General features: G+C 37.9%; 2 protein-coding genes across 2 annotated transcripts in view; one reads left to right on the top strand and one right to left on the bottom strand.

The window, feature by feature from the left end:
- The window catches only part of LOC145515759 (uncharacterized), a 56,598-nt gene extending 49,039 nt beyond the window's left edge, over nt 1–7,559 (top strand). The window contains exon 5 of the mRNA XM_081517118.1: nt 6,902–7,559. The gene's annotated coding sequence lies outside the window, so the exon portion shown is untranslated. The remainder of the gene's footprint in view (nt 1–6,901) is intronic.
- The window catches only part of LOC145506098 (liprin-alpha-1-like), a 117,136-nt gene that overhangs the window by 76,934 nt on the left and 26,215 nt on the right, over nt 1–13,987 (bottom strand). The gene's annotated exons all lie outside the window — the stretch shown is intronic.

Genomic DNA, 13,987 nt, shown 5'->3' with positions numbered 1-13,987 from the left:
CCTTCTTGGGGTCGTCGCCCTTGAGATGGTTATCGGAGGAGGAGTCCTCCACTTCCACGCAGATCTCCAAGACGGAGAAGCTTCTCCCGCCGCCGGAGCAGGTCCCTTTCTAGAGATTGGAGAAGAGAGAGATCACTGTCCCCGGGAGACAAATCACAAGCCATCCTGATCTTTCTCTAGGTCTCATAGCAGATCTAGGTCAAATGAAAGGAAATGGAAGATCAGTTTGCAAGAGGAGTGGTGTACAGGAAATAACTTCGTTTGACAGGAGTATGTACAGAAAATTCAAGTTCTGTTTGAGACTTCATAAGCTTGGTGCATTTTTAAAATGTTTTAGCTGTTCACATTTGTTTGTCTGTTGGAACAGTGACACACAAAGGTGTAATTCTCTGTGGTTTGAAATGGATCATATGAGGCATGTAATATCAAGAATTGTTACTTTACAATGTTCCCTTAAACAAAATTTAATTTGCTTTGAATTTTAGTCTTGCATAGGCTGATAATAAACCTCTAACTCCTGCCCAGGTAAAGTCAATGTTTAACATTATGGAAACAAAAACTGGCAAAAATTGGAAGATTTTTTTCAACATAGCTGGGATATGATATGTAGCTGTAGTTAAGCAGTTTTTAAAAGCTGCTGTGAACTCAAAAGCCAGCTGGAAAAATTAAAGCTGCACCCTTAAACTAGATTAGAGGTTTAAAAATTCCACTACTCTTCACATTGGACAAAAGGTTGTCCAGTTGGTGTAGAATCTAAGAAGTTTCAAGGAAGTTAGTTTACCTTTTCTTTAGGTTGTAAGTTCCTTCTGTGATTGCTTTATAAGAATACACAGCTCTTTGTAACATTCTTTATTCGGAAATTTGAGACTACTCAAGATACCAAATATCCTGCCAGTTTAAGGGTACATTGTACAGCTGAACTGAGTTACTGTGTAAGATTCTTTTTTCATGCTGTCATTTGTAATATGTTTTGTAAGAATCCTTGGGATTAAAGTTTTGGTTACAAAAAAAAAGAAAAAGAGAGAATGTATATATGTGTAAAACGGAGTCACTCTGCTGAATTTTGTACAATGTTGCAAATCAACTATGTGTCAATAAAAAAGGGGGGAAAAGATAAGGTGGTTCCACTGTGAACCTGTAAGATTAACAGAGAAGAAAAGTCTGGCAATACCAAGAATGTCAAGCACATAGGAAAACAAACTCTCAAGTATAGCTGGTGGTAGTATAACTTTGTATAATCATTTTGGAGAGCATCTGGCAATGTTTAGTATAATTAAAGATGCACATATACTACTTCCCAGAAATTTCACTTCTAGATATATACTCTGAAGAAATTATCACCAATGGGTACAAGGAGACATGTTCAGGATGTATACAAGATTATTTTCTGTAATAGCAAAAAAAATGGTACTAAATGTAGAAGGAATGAATGATATATGTGTATATATGTGTGTATAATAAAATATATATCATCTTTAAACACAAATAGAACACTAAAAAATAAATCAAAGGATTTCCCTAATGATCCAGTGATTAAGAATCTGCCTTCCAATGCAGGAGACACAGGTTTGATCCCTGGTCCGAGAATTAAGAGCCCACATACTTCAAGGCAACTAAGTCTGACTGCTGGAACTAGAGAGAAGCTTGCACCCCAATGAAAAGTCCTGCATGCCACAACTAAGACCTGATGCAGATAAATAAATAAATGTTAAAAATAAAATAAAAGCTAGAAATGATTAAGTGTAGTATGAAGGCACGTAGAAAGCCAAGATAGGCCAAAAGTGAGGCCTCTTGCAATGACCAGTTAGCCAAGCTGTGAATGCAAAGGAAAAGTTCTTGAAGGAAATTAATCACGTGTGGGTTTTTTTTCCCCCCTTCACTCTGTTAAAGAGGTATATGGGCATGTGTCTGTGATACGCTACTTCAGTCGTGTCTGACTCTTTACAACCCTATAGACCGTAGCCCGCCAGGCTCTTCTGTCCATTGGATTCTCCAGGCAAGAATGCTGGAGTGGGTTTACTATGTCCTCCTCCAGAGGATCTTCCTGACCCAAGAATGAAACCTGCGTCTTATGTCTCCTGTGTTGGCAGGTGGGTTCTTTACCACTAGCGCCACCTGGGAAGCCCAATGTGGTGCATTACATTGATTGATTATTAATTGATTTTCGTATGTTGAACTATTCTTACATTCTAGGAATAAATCCCACTTGGTCATCGTGTTTAATATTTATCATATGCTGCTGAATTCTATTTGCTCGTATCTTGTTGAGGATTTCTGCATCAATGCTCATAAAGGATATTGATCTGTAGTTTCCTGTCTTGCTGGTCTTTGGCTTTGGTAATTCTGACCTCACAGATTGAGTCAGAAAGTGTTCCATCCCCTTCAGTTTTTTGGAAGAGTTTGAGAAGGAGTGGTGTTAGTTCATCTTTAAATGTTTGGCAGTGAAGCCATGGTCCAGGGCTTGCCTTGTCAGATTTTTTATTACTGATTCAATCTCATTACTAGTTAGTTCTTAGGTTTCAACCTTGGTAGCTTTTGTGTTTCTAGGAGTTTATCCATTTCATCTAAGTCATCTAATTTGTTGGTATATAATTGTTCATAGTACTCTCATAATGCTTTTTATTTCTATATAATTGTTAATACTGATCCCATTTTTATTTATATTGGTTATGAATTTTCTGTGTCTTTTTTTCCTTTGTCAACCTAGCTTAAGATTTGTCAATTTGTTCTTTTTGAAGATCCACCTTTTGGCTTTGTTTGTTTTCTCTATTGTTTTTCTGGCCTCTATTTTATCTCTGCTCTTATATTTATTATTTTCCTTCTTTTACGGTTTCTTTAGTGTGCCAACCTTATCTCCAATTTAAATCCTTTACAATAGTTTCTGGTTTTGTGGCTTGGGATACTCTTCACCAGTATTTCCCGACTCCCCCTTTATTTTCTTTAGGACTCAGTTCCTCTGGACACCTTCACTGACCTTCCAATCTAAAGCAGCCTATAGCTGTTTTCTATCACAGCATCATGTGTTCTTCACAGCCCTTATCACTCTATGATATTTTCGTTTTTGTTTTTTTGTCTGCCCCCCACCACACATGCTTGCACATGCGTGTATGCATATGTGCATGCATGTGCATGCACATTCCTTAGAATATAAACTCTATAAGAACAGACATTTTCATTGTCTTGTTTAACCACTGCATCCGCGTGGCCTAGAATAGTCTCTGGCCCAACAGTAAAAAATGTTCAGTAAGTATTATTGACTGCTCTAATGTCTTGCGAAGGCTATCAAGTGATTGGTTAAAAAACTTCTTACCTCTTGCTCCTAGAAGATTACTGAAAGACAAGAAATTTATAAAGTAGTTTTAAATTTTAAGATGGCCATAACCTAAATCATTGCTGTCTAATATACTTTATTAACACAGTTGGTTTAACATAGTTATTAGGTAAATAACCATGTTTTACATGCTATTTTTATAATATATCAGCATCTACTTACTTATGTATTATTTCTTACTCTATTTGTTTTTTGAGGTTAAAGTTTTGGGGGGGATATAAATTGTACACTACTCATATCAGGTGGTCAGTTCAGTTCAGTTCAGTCGAGTCCGACTCTTTGCCACCCCATGAGCCACAGCACGCCAGGCCTCCCTGTCCATCACCAACTCCCAGAGTCTACCCAAACCCATGTCCATTGAGTTGGTGATGCCATCCAACCATCTCATCCTCTGTCATCCCCTTCTTCTCCTGCCCTCAATCCTTCCCAGCATCAGGGTCTTTTCCAATGAGTCAACTCTTCACATCAGGTGGCCAAAGGATTGGAGTTTCAGCTTCAACATCAGTCCTTCCAATGAACACCCAGGACTGATCTCCCCCAGGATGGACTGGTTGGATCTCCTTGCAGTCCAAGGGATTCTCAAGAGTCTTCTCCAACACCACAGTTCAAAAGCATCAATTTTTCGGCACTCAGCTTTCTTTAGAGTCCAACTCTCACATCCATACATGACCACTGGAAAAACCATGGCCTTGACTAGACAGACCTTTGTTGGCAAAGTAATGTCTCTGTTTTTTAATATGCTATCTAGGTTGGTCATAACTTTCTTCCCAAGGAGTAAGCATCTTTTAATTTCATGGCTGCAATCACCATCTGCAGTGATTTTGGAGCCCAGAAAAATAAAGTCTGATACTGTTTCCACTGTTTCCCCATCTATTTGCCACAAAGTGATGGGACTGGATGCCATGATCTTAGTTTCCTGAATGTTGAGCTTTAAGCCAACTTTTTCACTCTCCTCTTTCACTTTCATCAAGAGGCTCTTTAGTTCTTCTTCACTTTCTGCCATCAGGGTGGTGTCATCTACATATCTGAGGTTATTGATATTTCTCCCGGCAATCTTGATTCCAGCTTGTGCTTCCTCCAGCCCAGCATTTCTCATGATGTACTCTGCAGATAAGTTAAATAAGCAGGGTGACAATATACAGCCTTGACATACTCCTTTTCCTATTTGGAACCAGTATGTTGTTCCATGTCCAGTTCTAACTGTCGCTTCCTGACCTGCATACAGGTTTCTCAAGAGGCAGGTCAGGTGGTCTGGTATTCCCATCTCTTTAAGAATTTTCCACAGTTGATTGTGATGCACACAGTCAAAGGCTTTGGCATAGTCAAAAAGCAGAAACAGATGTTTTTCTGGAACTCTCTTGCTTTTTTAATGATCCAGCGGATATTGGCAATTTGATCTCTGGTTCCTCTGCCTTTTCTAAGAGAACCTTGACTATCTGGAAGTTCACGGTTCACGTATTGCTGAGGCCTGGCTTGGATAATTTTAAGCATTACTTTACTAGTGTGTGAGATGAGTGCAATTGTGCGGCAGTTTGAGCATTCTTTGGCATTGCCTTTCTTTGGGATTGGACGTGGCACTAAACTGGAAGTCTTAGTTTCTAGCTTCATCTTTGCTACTATATAATATGTATAGCTTTGGGAAGAAGGGCTTCCCTGCTGGCTCAGCTGGTGGTAAAGAATCCACCTGCAATGTGGGAGACCTGGGTTCGATCCCTGGGTTGGGAAGATCCTCTGGAGAAGGGAAGGGCTACCCTCTCCAGTATTCGGGCCTGGAGAATTGCATGGGCTGTATAGCCCATGGGGCCACAAAGAGTCGGACACACCTGAGCAACTTTCACTTTGTAAAGAATTGTTTCACTTGTTTGTACCTCAGTTTTTTCATTTTCAAAATAAGGGGATTAAATTAGATAAACTGATAAAGTCCCTTCCAACAATCAAATCTATAATTCCATAATTTAGAGTTCAATTTTACTAGTTTAACATGTTTATAATTGTTGGATGTTCATAACATATTTTTCTTTACTTTTTAAAATGTTAAGTTCTTTAATATTACTTAAGTTATAAAATTGTAACCCTCTGTTTGAGCATGGAGATTCCTTTACAGATTTCCACTTTATTTTTCTTAGGAAAAGATATATCTTTTTTTTGTTTCTACAGTATATTTTTATTTATTTTAATTAATTTAAAAATTTTGGCTGTGCTGGGACTTTGTTGCAGAAAAAGCTCTAGGGCTTTCTCTAGCTGCAGCTCTTGGGCTCAGTTGCCCAATGACGTGTGGGATCCTAGTTCCCTGACCAGGGATGGAACTGTGTCCCGTGCGTTGGAAGCTGAATGTCTAACCACTGGACCACCAGGGAAGTCCCTAAGTTATTTTTAATTGGAGGATAATTGCTTTACAATGTTGTGTTGGTTTCTGCCATACAACAAAGTGAATCAGCTGTAAGTATACACGTATCTTCTCCCTCATGAGCCTGCCTTTCATCCCACTTCATCCCACCCCTCCAGGTCATCACAGAGGAATTTCCACTTTATAGAGGGGTTTCTAGAACTGAACTACGTGAAGCTGTCCCTACTCTAGGCAAGATGAGTAGCTGGCTGTCAATAAATTTTGTTGAATTTTTAAGTTGAGTCTGCTAAAGGAAAAGGAAAGATAATATAGCAATGATTGACTTCTAAGAAAAATATTATACTCCAAAAGTATGTAACACTTTACATCAAGGAATTTGATTTAAAAATAACAACTACAATTATAAATTAAAATACATAATAATTTAATGAGAAGATGAAATGCTTTCAGACACTATGGTATCTATAAAATAAATTTCATCTAACTTGGCAATTGGATTTAAACATAAGAGACATGAATCTTGATATAAAAAGTAACATCAAAAGGACAATGTTGATTTCTTCTCGTAAACTTTAGGATTTTGAACATAAACAACCATCATATGTTAGAGGAAACAGACCTTAGAAGTTGAGGTAAGTTTACTTTTCCAATTTCCTGGCCCACTCCTGGACTGTCACAATTTTCCTCTTTCTCTCTCTCTCTCTCTCTCACACACACACACACACACATATGTAATATTTTGGATATATTTAAGGTAAAAATTTTAGGAAGTGTAGCAGGTAACTGTTGTTGTTTAATCGCTGGTTATGTCTGACTCTTTGTGATCCCATGGGCTATATAGCTTGCCTGGTTCTTCTGCCCATGAGATTTTCCAGGCAAGAATACTGGAGTGGGTTGCCATTCCCTTCTCCAGGGGATCTTCCCGACCTAGGGATCAAACCTGTGTCTCCTGCACTGGCAGGTGGATAGTTTACCACTGAGCCACCAGGGAAGCCCAGGAAATTGTTAGCAGGCTAAAATACACATTTCATGTCTTCAGAGATTCAAAATGGGAGGACTAGCTGAAAATATCCAATAGAAAGTCCTGCTCATTAAGAAAATAGTGAGTTGTGACTCTGTGAGGTAAAAAGCTTTGATTTACTTCACCTAAGGACACTTACATGATTATAAATGTGTTCTGTGAATGTAGCTAGTCAATTTGATTTGTTACCATTTCTCTACAGGACTCAAGATAACATAAAGGGAGTCTCTCAAGAGGATTAGAGACTTCAGTACTGGCCAGCCACTTGGTATCTTGTTAATTATCTTTTTTCTCTTCTCTGTATTTAGATCATTTAATTAATTTAGAATCCCCATTGAAACTCTAGCACCTCCTCCACCATGAACCATTTATGGAAAGACTTCCTCCATACAATCCATTTTGCACGATATAATGAAAGGGCTGAGCAGAAGGGATTTGTTAAGCATAATTTACATCTACTGCATAGTCAACCTTAATTATTTAGTGACTGATTGTCCTTTTAGGGGATTATGCAAGCATTTTGTTTCTACTATGTCTCACTGCTGCTAACTATTTAGCCATTTCACTAATCAGCATGTCTATTAAGAGCAGTTTGGGGCTAGAGTAAAGCAGAAGATCACACTGTGATCCATCATTTTGCCATTTCTTAGAAGATTTAGTAAAATCTTTAATGATGTGGGGAACCGAAGCTTGTGTGTAAATCAGTGGAATTTAATGTTTTCATTATCCATTTATTCTTTGCCTCCTGAGGACAATTAAAAGTTTGCTGTATGCATTTTGAAAATCTTAAGAATAAGAACATGTATCTTACTTTGTTCAGGATGCTATAATAAAATACTACAGACTGGGTGGCTTATAAACAGCAGAAATTTATTACAGTTCTGGAGGCTAGAAGTCCAAGATCAGCGTGACAACTCTCTCTGACTGCAGAACTCACTGTATCCTGCTGTAGCACAAGGGGCTGGGAGCTCAGTGAGATTTCTTTTTTATGGAAAAAACTCGAACGAATTTCTTGGCCAACTCGATATAAACACACTTATTCTGTCCAGGAGGGCTCCATTTTCACAACCTCACCAACCCCGAAAGACCCCCCCCTACTAATAACATCACCTTTGAGGGTTAGGGTTTCAGTATATAAATGATTGAAGATAAACTTTCAGCCCACAGCAACAAGGCTATTGTTGTTGTTGTTCAGTTGCCAAGTCCTGTCTGAATATCTGTGACCCCACAGACTGTAGACCGCCAGGCTCCTCTGTCAATGGGATTTTCCAGGCAAGAATACTGGAGTGGACTGCCAATCCCTTCTCCAGGGGATCTTCCTGACCCAGGGACCAAACCTGTGACTCTTGCCACATCTGCATTGACAGGTGGATTCTTTACCCATGAGCCACCGGGGAAGCTCCAGCAACATGATTATACATATTTAAATTTTTAATGGGTATTGCTATATCATCCTATAAGAAAGTTTCTTCTGTTGTTACTCCCCGTGAATGGTGCATAAGCGTGGCTTCCCTCTCTAAACTTTTCCAAACAACACTACATCTTTTTCCCAAAAGGATGGGTGAATTTACCTTTAACTGTTAAATCTTTCAGGTAGTTTATTTTTCAAATAAGCTTACATAAATCCACAAGACATTTTCATTTAAATGGATAAAACCCATAGTAGAGAAGTTTGAGGGGTAAAGGTTAGAGGGAGAAAATTTTTAAATGCAGCAAATTATTTTTAATAATACAAAATGTTTCCCTTGAAATGCATTGTTACATTAAAATTTCCTTTTGGGAGTTGAAAAATCAAGTGGAGAACTATATTTTTTAACAAATATTTCATGTTAATATGTAAAAAGATAAAAATGTTAGTCGCTCACTTGTGTTCCCTCTTTGTGACCCCATGGACTGTGGCCTGCCAGGCTCCTGTCCATGGAATTCTTCAGGCACGAGTAGTGCAGTGGGTTGCCATTTCCTTCTTCAGGGGATCTTCCTGATCCAGAGAGCCTCCCACATTACAGGCAGATTCCTCACTGTTTAAGCCACCAGGGAAACCCCAATATTAATATATAAGCTTACATAAGTTACATTGTTATTTCAGTATAAAATGCCACTAGTAGATAATATAGGGGAAATAATGGAAACAGTGACTTTAATTTTGAGGGCTTCAAAATCACTGCATACGGTGACTGCAGCCATGAAATTAAAAGATGCTTGCTCCTTGGAAGAAAAGTTATGACCAACCTAGACAGCATATTAAAAAGCAGAGACATTACTTTGCCAACAAAAGTCCATCTAGTCAAAAGCTTTGGTTTTTCCAGTAGTCATGTATGGATGTGAGAGTTGGACTATAAAGAAAGCTGAGTGCTGAAGAATTGATGCTTTTGAACTGTGGTGTTGGAGAAGGTGCTTGAGAGTCCCTTGCACTGCAAGGAGATCCAACCAGTCCATCCTAAAGGAAATCAGTCCTGAATATTCATTGGAAGGACTGGTGCTGAAGCTGAAGGTCCAATACTTTGGCCACCTGATGCAAAGAACTGACTCATTGGAAAAGACCCTGATGCTGGGAAAGATTGAAGGCAGGAGGAGAAGGGGATGACAGAGGATAAGATGGTTGGGTGGCGTCACCAACTCAATGGACATGAGTTTGAGCAAGCTCCAGGATTTGGTGATGGACAGGGAGGTCTGGCGTGCTGCAGTCCGTGGGGTTGCAAAGAGTCGGACACAACTGAGCGACTGAACTGAAATGAATATAGCAGTATTATAAACTAGAAAATTAGATAAGGATTATAAACTGGAAAATTAGATAAGGGTTACATGCTACATTATAAATGAAAGGAGTATATAAAAATTTACCCATTTTCGGGAACCCCCTTACACTGTTGGTGGGAATGCAAACTAGTACAGCCACTATGGAGAACAGTGTGGAGATTCCTTAAAAAACTGGGAATAGAACTGCCATATGACCCAGCAATCCCACCGCTGGGCATACACACTGAGGAAACCAGAATTGAAAGGGACGCGTGTACCCCAATGTTCATCGCAGCACTGTTTACAATAGCCAGGACATGGAAGCAACCTAGATGTCCATCAGCAGACGAATGGATAAGGAAGCTGTGGTACATATACACAATGGAGTATTACTCAGCTATTAAAAAGAATACATTTGAATCAGTTCTACTGAGATGGATAAAACTGGAGCCCATTATACAGAGTGAAGTAAGCCAGAAAAAAAACCACCAATACAGTATACTAATGCATATATACGGAATTTGAAAGATGGTAATGATAACCCTATATTCGAGACAGAATAAGAGACACAGATGCATAGAACAGTCTTATGGACTCTGAGGGAGAAGGTGAGGGTGGGATGTTCTGGGAGAATAGCATTGAAACATGTATATTATCATATGTGAAACAGAACACCATTCCAGGTTCGATGCATGAGACAAATGCCCAGGGCTGGGGCAATGGGATGACCCAGAGGGATGGGATGGGGAGGGAGGTGGGAGGGGGGTTCAGGATGGGGAACACATGTAAACCCATGGCTGATTCATGTCAATGTAGAGCAAAAACCACTACAATAATGTAAAGTAATTAGCCCCCAACTAAAATAAATAAATTTATTTTTTTAAAAAATTACCCATTTTCAAACTAACAGTAGCATTTTCCTTTGACATTTAGACACTTTTTCTCTGAATCATTTCCTAATTATAACTATTTACAATAGACAATATTTGGAAATGGTCAAAATCTTCAACAATGTAATTGAATACTGTGAAGCCATTAAAATGGACATTTCAAAAAAATATAATGTCATGGAAAAGATTCTACAATGATATAGTGAGTGGAGGAGTCAGAGAACAAAACTGAAAATACAATGTGACTTCAATTTAGTATTTCCATTCTCCACTGGAAAGAGAGAGCGTGAGAGTGACAGTGAGAAAGAAGAACGGGAAATGCACAGTAAGAGCATTGAAAGGAAATCAATCAGCAAAATGTTGACAAAATTATCTCTGGGTGATGCCATAGAAGAATTTAATTTTCTAAGTTTTTCTTTATTTTTGAGCTTTTATAGCAATAATAACTTTTGTTAACAAAATTTCCTCCTTATTTTGTGTATTTCTTTTTTAGCATCTATACTATCAGCAGGTACTGCAGCAATGATCATGTTAACTCTTCCACAAAACTAGGATTTCTTGGGGAAGAGAGCCTTGTTTATTTATCTTTATGCTCTCAGCACATAGAGCTTAACAAATGTTTGTTAAATTTTAAAGCTTGAGATAATGAGAAAATAAAAAACAATAAAAACAATAAAAACCTCACAATATAACTAACACTCAACTCTTAGGGCTTTGGACCATCCCTTGTGGCTCAGACGGTAAAGAATCTGCCTGCAACGAGACCTGGGTTTGATCCCTGGGTTGGGAAGATCCCCTGGAGGAGGGCGTGGCCACCCACTCCAGTATTCTTGCCTGTAGAATCCCATGGACAGAGGAGCCTGGTGGGCTAGTCTATGGGGTTGCAAAGAGTCAGACATGACTGAACAACTAAGCACAGCACAGCACATCAGGGCTTCCCAGGTGGTTCAGTGGTAACGAATTCACCTGCGGTGCAGGAGATGAAGGTTCGATTCCTGAGCCTGGAAGATCCCCTGGAGAAGGAAATGGCAACCAACTTCAGTATTCTTGCCTGGAAAATCCCATGGACAGAGGAGCCTTGTGGGCTATAATCTATGGGGTCGCAAGAGTCAGGCATGACTAAGCCACTAAAGAAACAAAAAAATCAGAGTACTCCTCCTCTAGTCCAAGTGCTAACATCTGTCACACTGTTCTATCATCTTTCTATCTATATCATTGCTCATGTCATATGTCACCCTTACAGAATAAAAATACTCTTCCACACAAACATAATACCATTATCACAATCAAGAAATTTAATACTATGTAGTAATATTATATTCAAATTTCCCCAGTTGTCTGAATAACGTTTATAGCTTTTTGTTTGTTTAATTCAAGACCCAAACAAGGATCAAGCATTGCATTTAGGTGATAGGTTACCCTAGCCTCTTTTACTCTAGGTAAAAAAAGGTGTTGTTTCTTTTTTTTAACCTAAAAGTGGGTTCTGGGTTTTTTTCTTTGACTTTCATGACCACCATTTTTAAGCATCTAGCCCAGGTGTTTTGTAGAATGTCCACAATTTCAGTTTGTCTGACTGCTTCCTCACAATTAGAAGCAGTTGAAATATTTTTGACAAAAATACTAAAAAGATGATATAATGTCTTTCTTAAATGCATCACATTTGGAGGTACATAATATCCACTTGTCCCATTATATTTATGCTATTTTTAACATAAGTTTTAAAAGTTTTGTAATTCCTTCCAACTGCCATCATGGCTGTATCCCACAGATTTAGATAAGTAAATTCCTTTCATTCAATTCTAAATATCAACTTCCACTATAAATTCTTTAACCCATAAATTACATAGATATGTGTTTTGACATTCCAAACAAAATTTCCTCATTGTTTTTACTATTTTTTTAGACTTCATATTTTGAAATAATTGAAATTACTGGAAATTTACCTGAAAGTTTCAGAAATGTACACAAAGCTCCTGCATATCCAGTTTTTGAGCACATCCTTACTGGTATATCAAAATATTTCAGATTTGTACTTTCCTAATCCTGAAGTGGAGGTAGACAATATTCTAAGATTCTTGGTCCCTTTTATGTGTGTGTGTCAGTCAGTTAGTTGTGTCCGACTCTTTGTGGCCCAATGGACTGTAGCCCATGGGGCTCCTTTGTCCATGGAATTTTCCAGCCAAGAATACTGGAGTGGGTTGTCATTTTCTTCTCCAGGGGATCTCGCCAACACAGGGATTGAACCCATGTCTCCTACATCTCCTGCATTGGCAGGCAGATTGTTTATCATTAGTGCCATCTGGGAAGCGCTGGTACCTTTTATAAGGTGCGTGTTTGGGTGATCAGTCACTTCAGTCATGTGGACTATAGCCCACCAGCCTACTCTGTCCATGGGATTCTCCAGGCAAGGATACTGGATACAAGGTAATGGAATTTAAAAACAGGATCTGTGCAGTACATGCTTTCTTTTTGTGTGTTTTTAAATGACTATAATGAGGCATCATGAGATGGAGATGAGTGCATGAATTTGTAAGTCAAAGCGCAAGGTTCCTGCTTTGACCAGCCAAGCTGCCAGCTTTGTAACCTAGGGGCATTATCCTCCCTGATATTTGGTTTCCTCATCTTTAAAAAAGTTACTTAAAAAAATAGTAACAACAAAAACAATAATGATAACAAAGAAGGGAAGGGTAATGATATGTGATTATAGTAATCTGATGGGTATTATTCTAAGTTCTTATATAAATACTTAATTTTCACAACAATATTGTTATTATGCCCATTTTACAGATGAAATAAATGAAGATCATAATAAAATATTTGTATCATTCGAATAAAATGAAGTATGCAGATGTGATATGGATTCAAATTGTTTGAGTCCACTTATATGTGAATTTTTTTCAACAGTTAATACTACAGTATTACACTATCTAAGGCTGGTTGAATGAGGGGATGTGGGACCTCAGATTCAGCGGAATAGCAAGCATATTTGGAGAGTCAAGTATAAAATACACACAGATTTTGGACTTAACCTCCTAGTTGTTCAAGGGTCAATTGTATATGTATACATATAATCACTCAATTATTTATTGATTCAATCAGTGAGTATCTATTAAGTATTTACTAAGTACCATATGCAATTTTTATGCTAAGTATAAAATAAAACAATGTATACATGTTAAAGTTTATCATTATATATGCATATCTGCATGTTTATAGCTCCACAGAAAGTTTATTTGAAAGTACCATACAACAAAAATATAATGTAAGTCACATATGTAATTTAAAATTTCCTAGTAGCTGTGGTAAAATGGCTTTATTAAAGGTGAAATAAATTTTAATTATATATTTTATTTTACATAGTATATCCAAGATATTGTCATTCTAACATGTAAATGTAAAACAATTATTAATGATATATTTTGCACTTTTTTAGTCTTCAAAATCCATCACAAATTTTATACTTAGCACATCTCAGTTAGAACAAGTCACAGCTTAAGTTCACAACAATCACGAGTTAGTGGCATCTGTTGGATATTTCAGGTCTAGAATGATATACAAAAAACTGACTGGGAGATGGAAGAGGGAGAGGAATTTACCTTTTATTATATATCCTTTCATACTTTAGATTCTTGTATGCTGTGTACTTGTTGCCTAATCAAAGA

This window comes from Giraffa tippelskirchi, chromosome 1 (assembly GCF_054371585.1).
Source record: "Giraffa tippelskirchi isolate mGirTip1 chromosome 1, T2T-mGirTip1v1.2.pri, whole genome shotgun sequence".
Taxonomy (NCBI): Eukaryota; Metazoa; Chordata; class Mammalia; order Artiodactyla; family Giraffidae; genus Giraffa; species Giraffa tippelskirchi.
The sequence above is the reverse complement of the archived record's forward strand: the minus strand, read 5'-3'. Positions and strand labels throughout refer to the sequence as shown.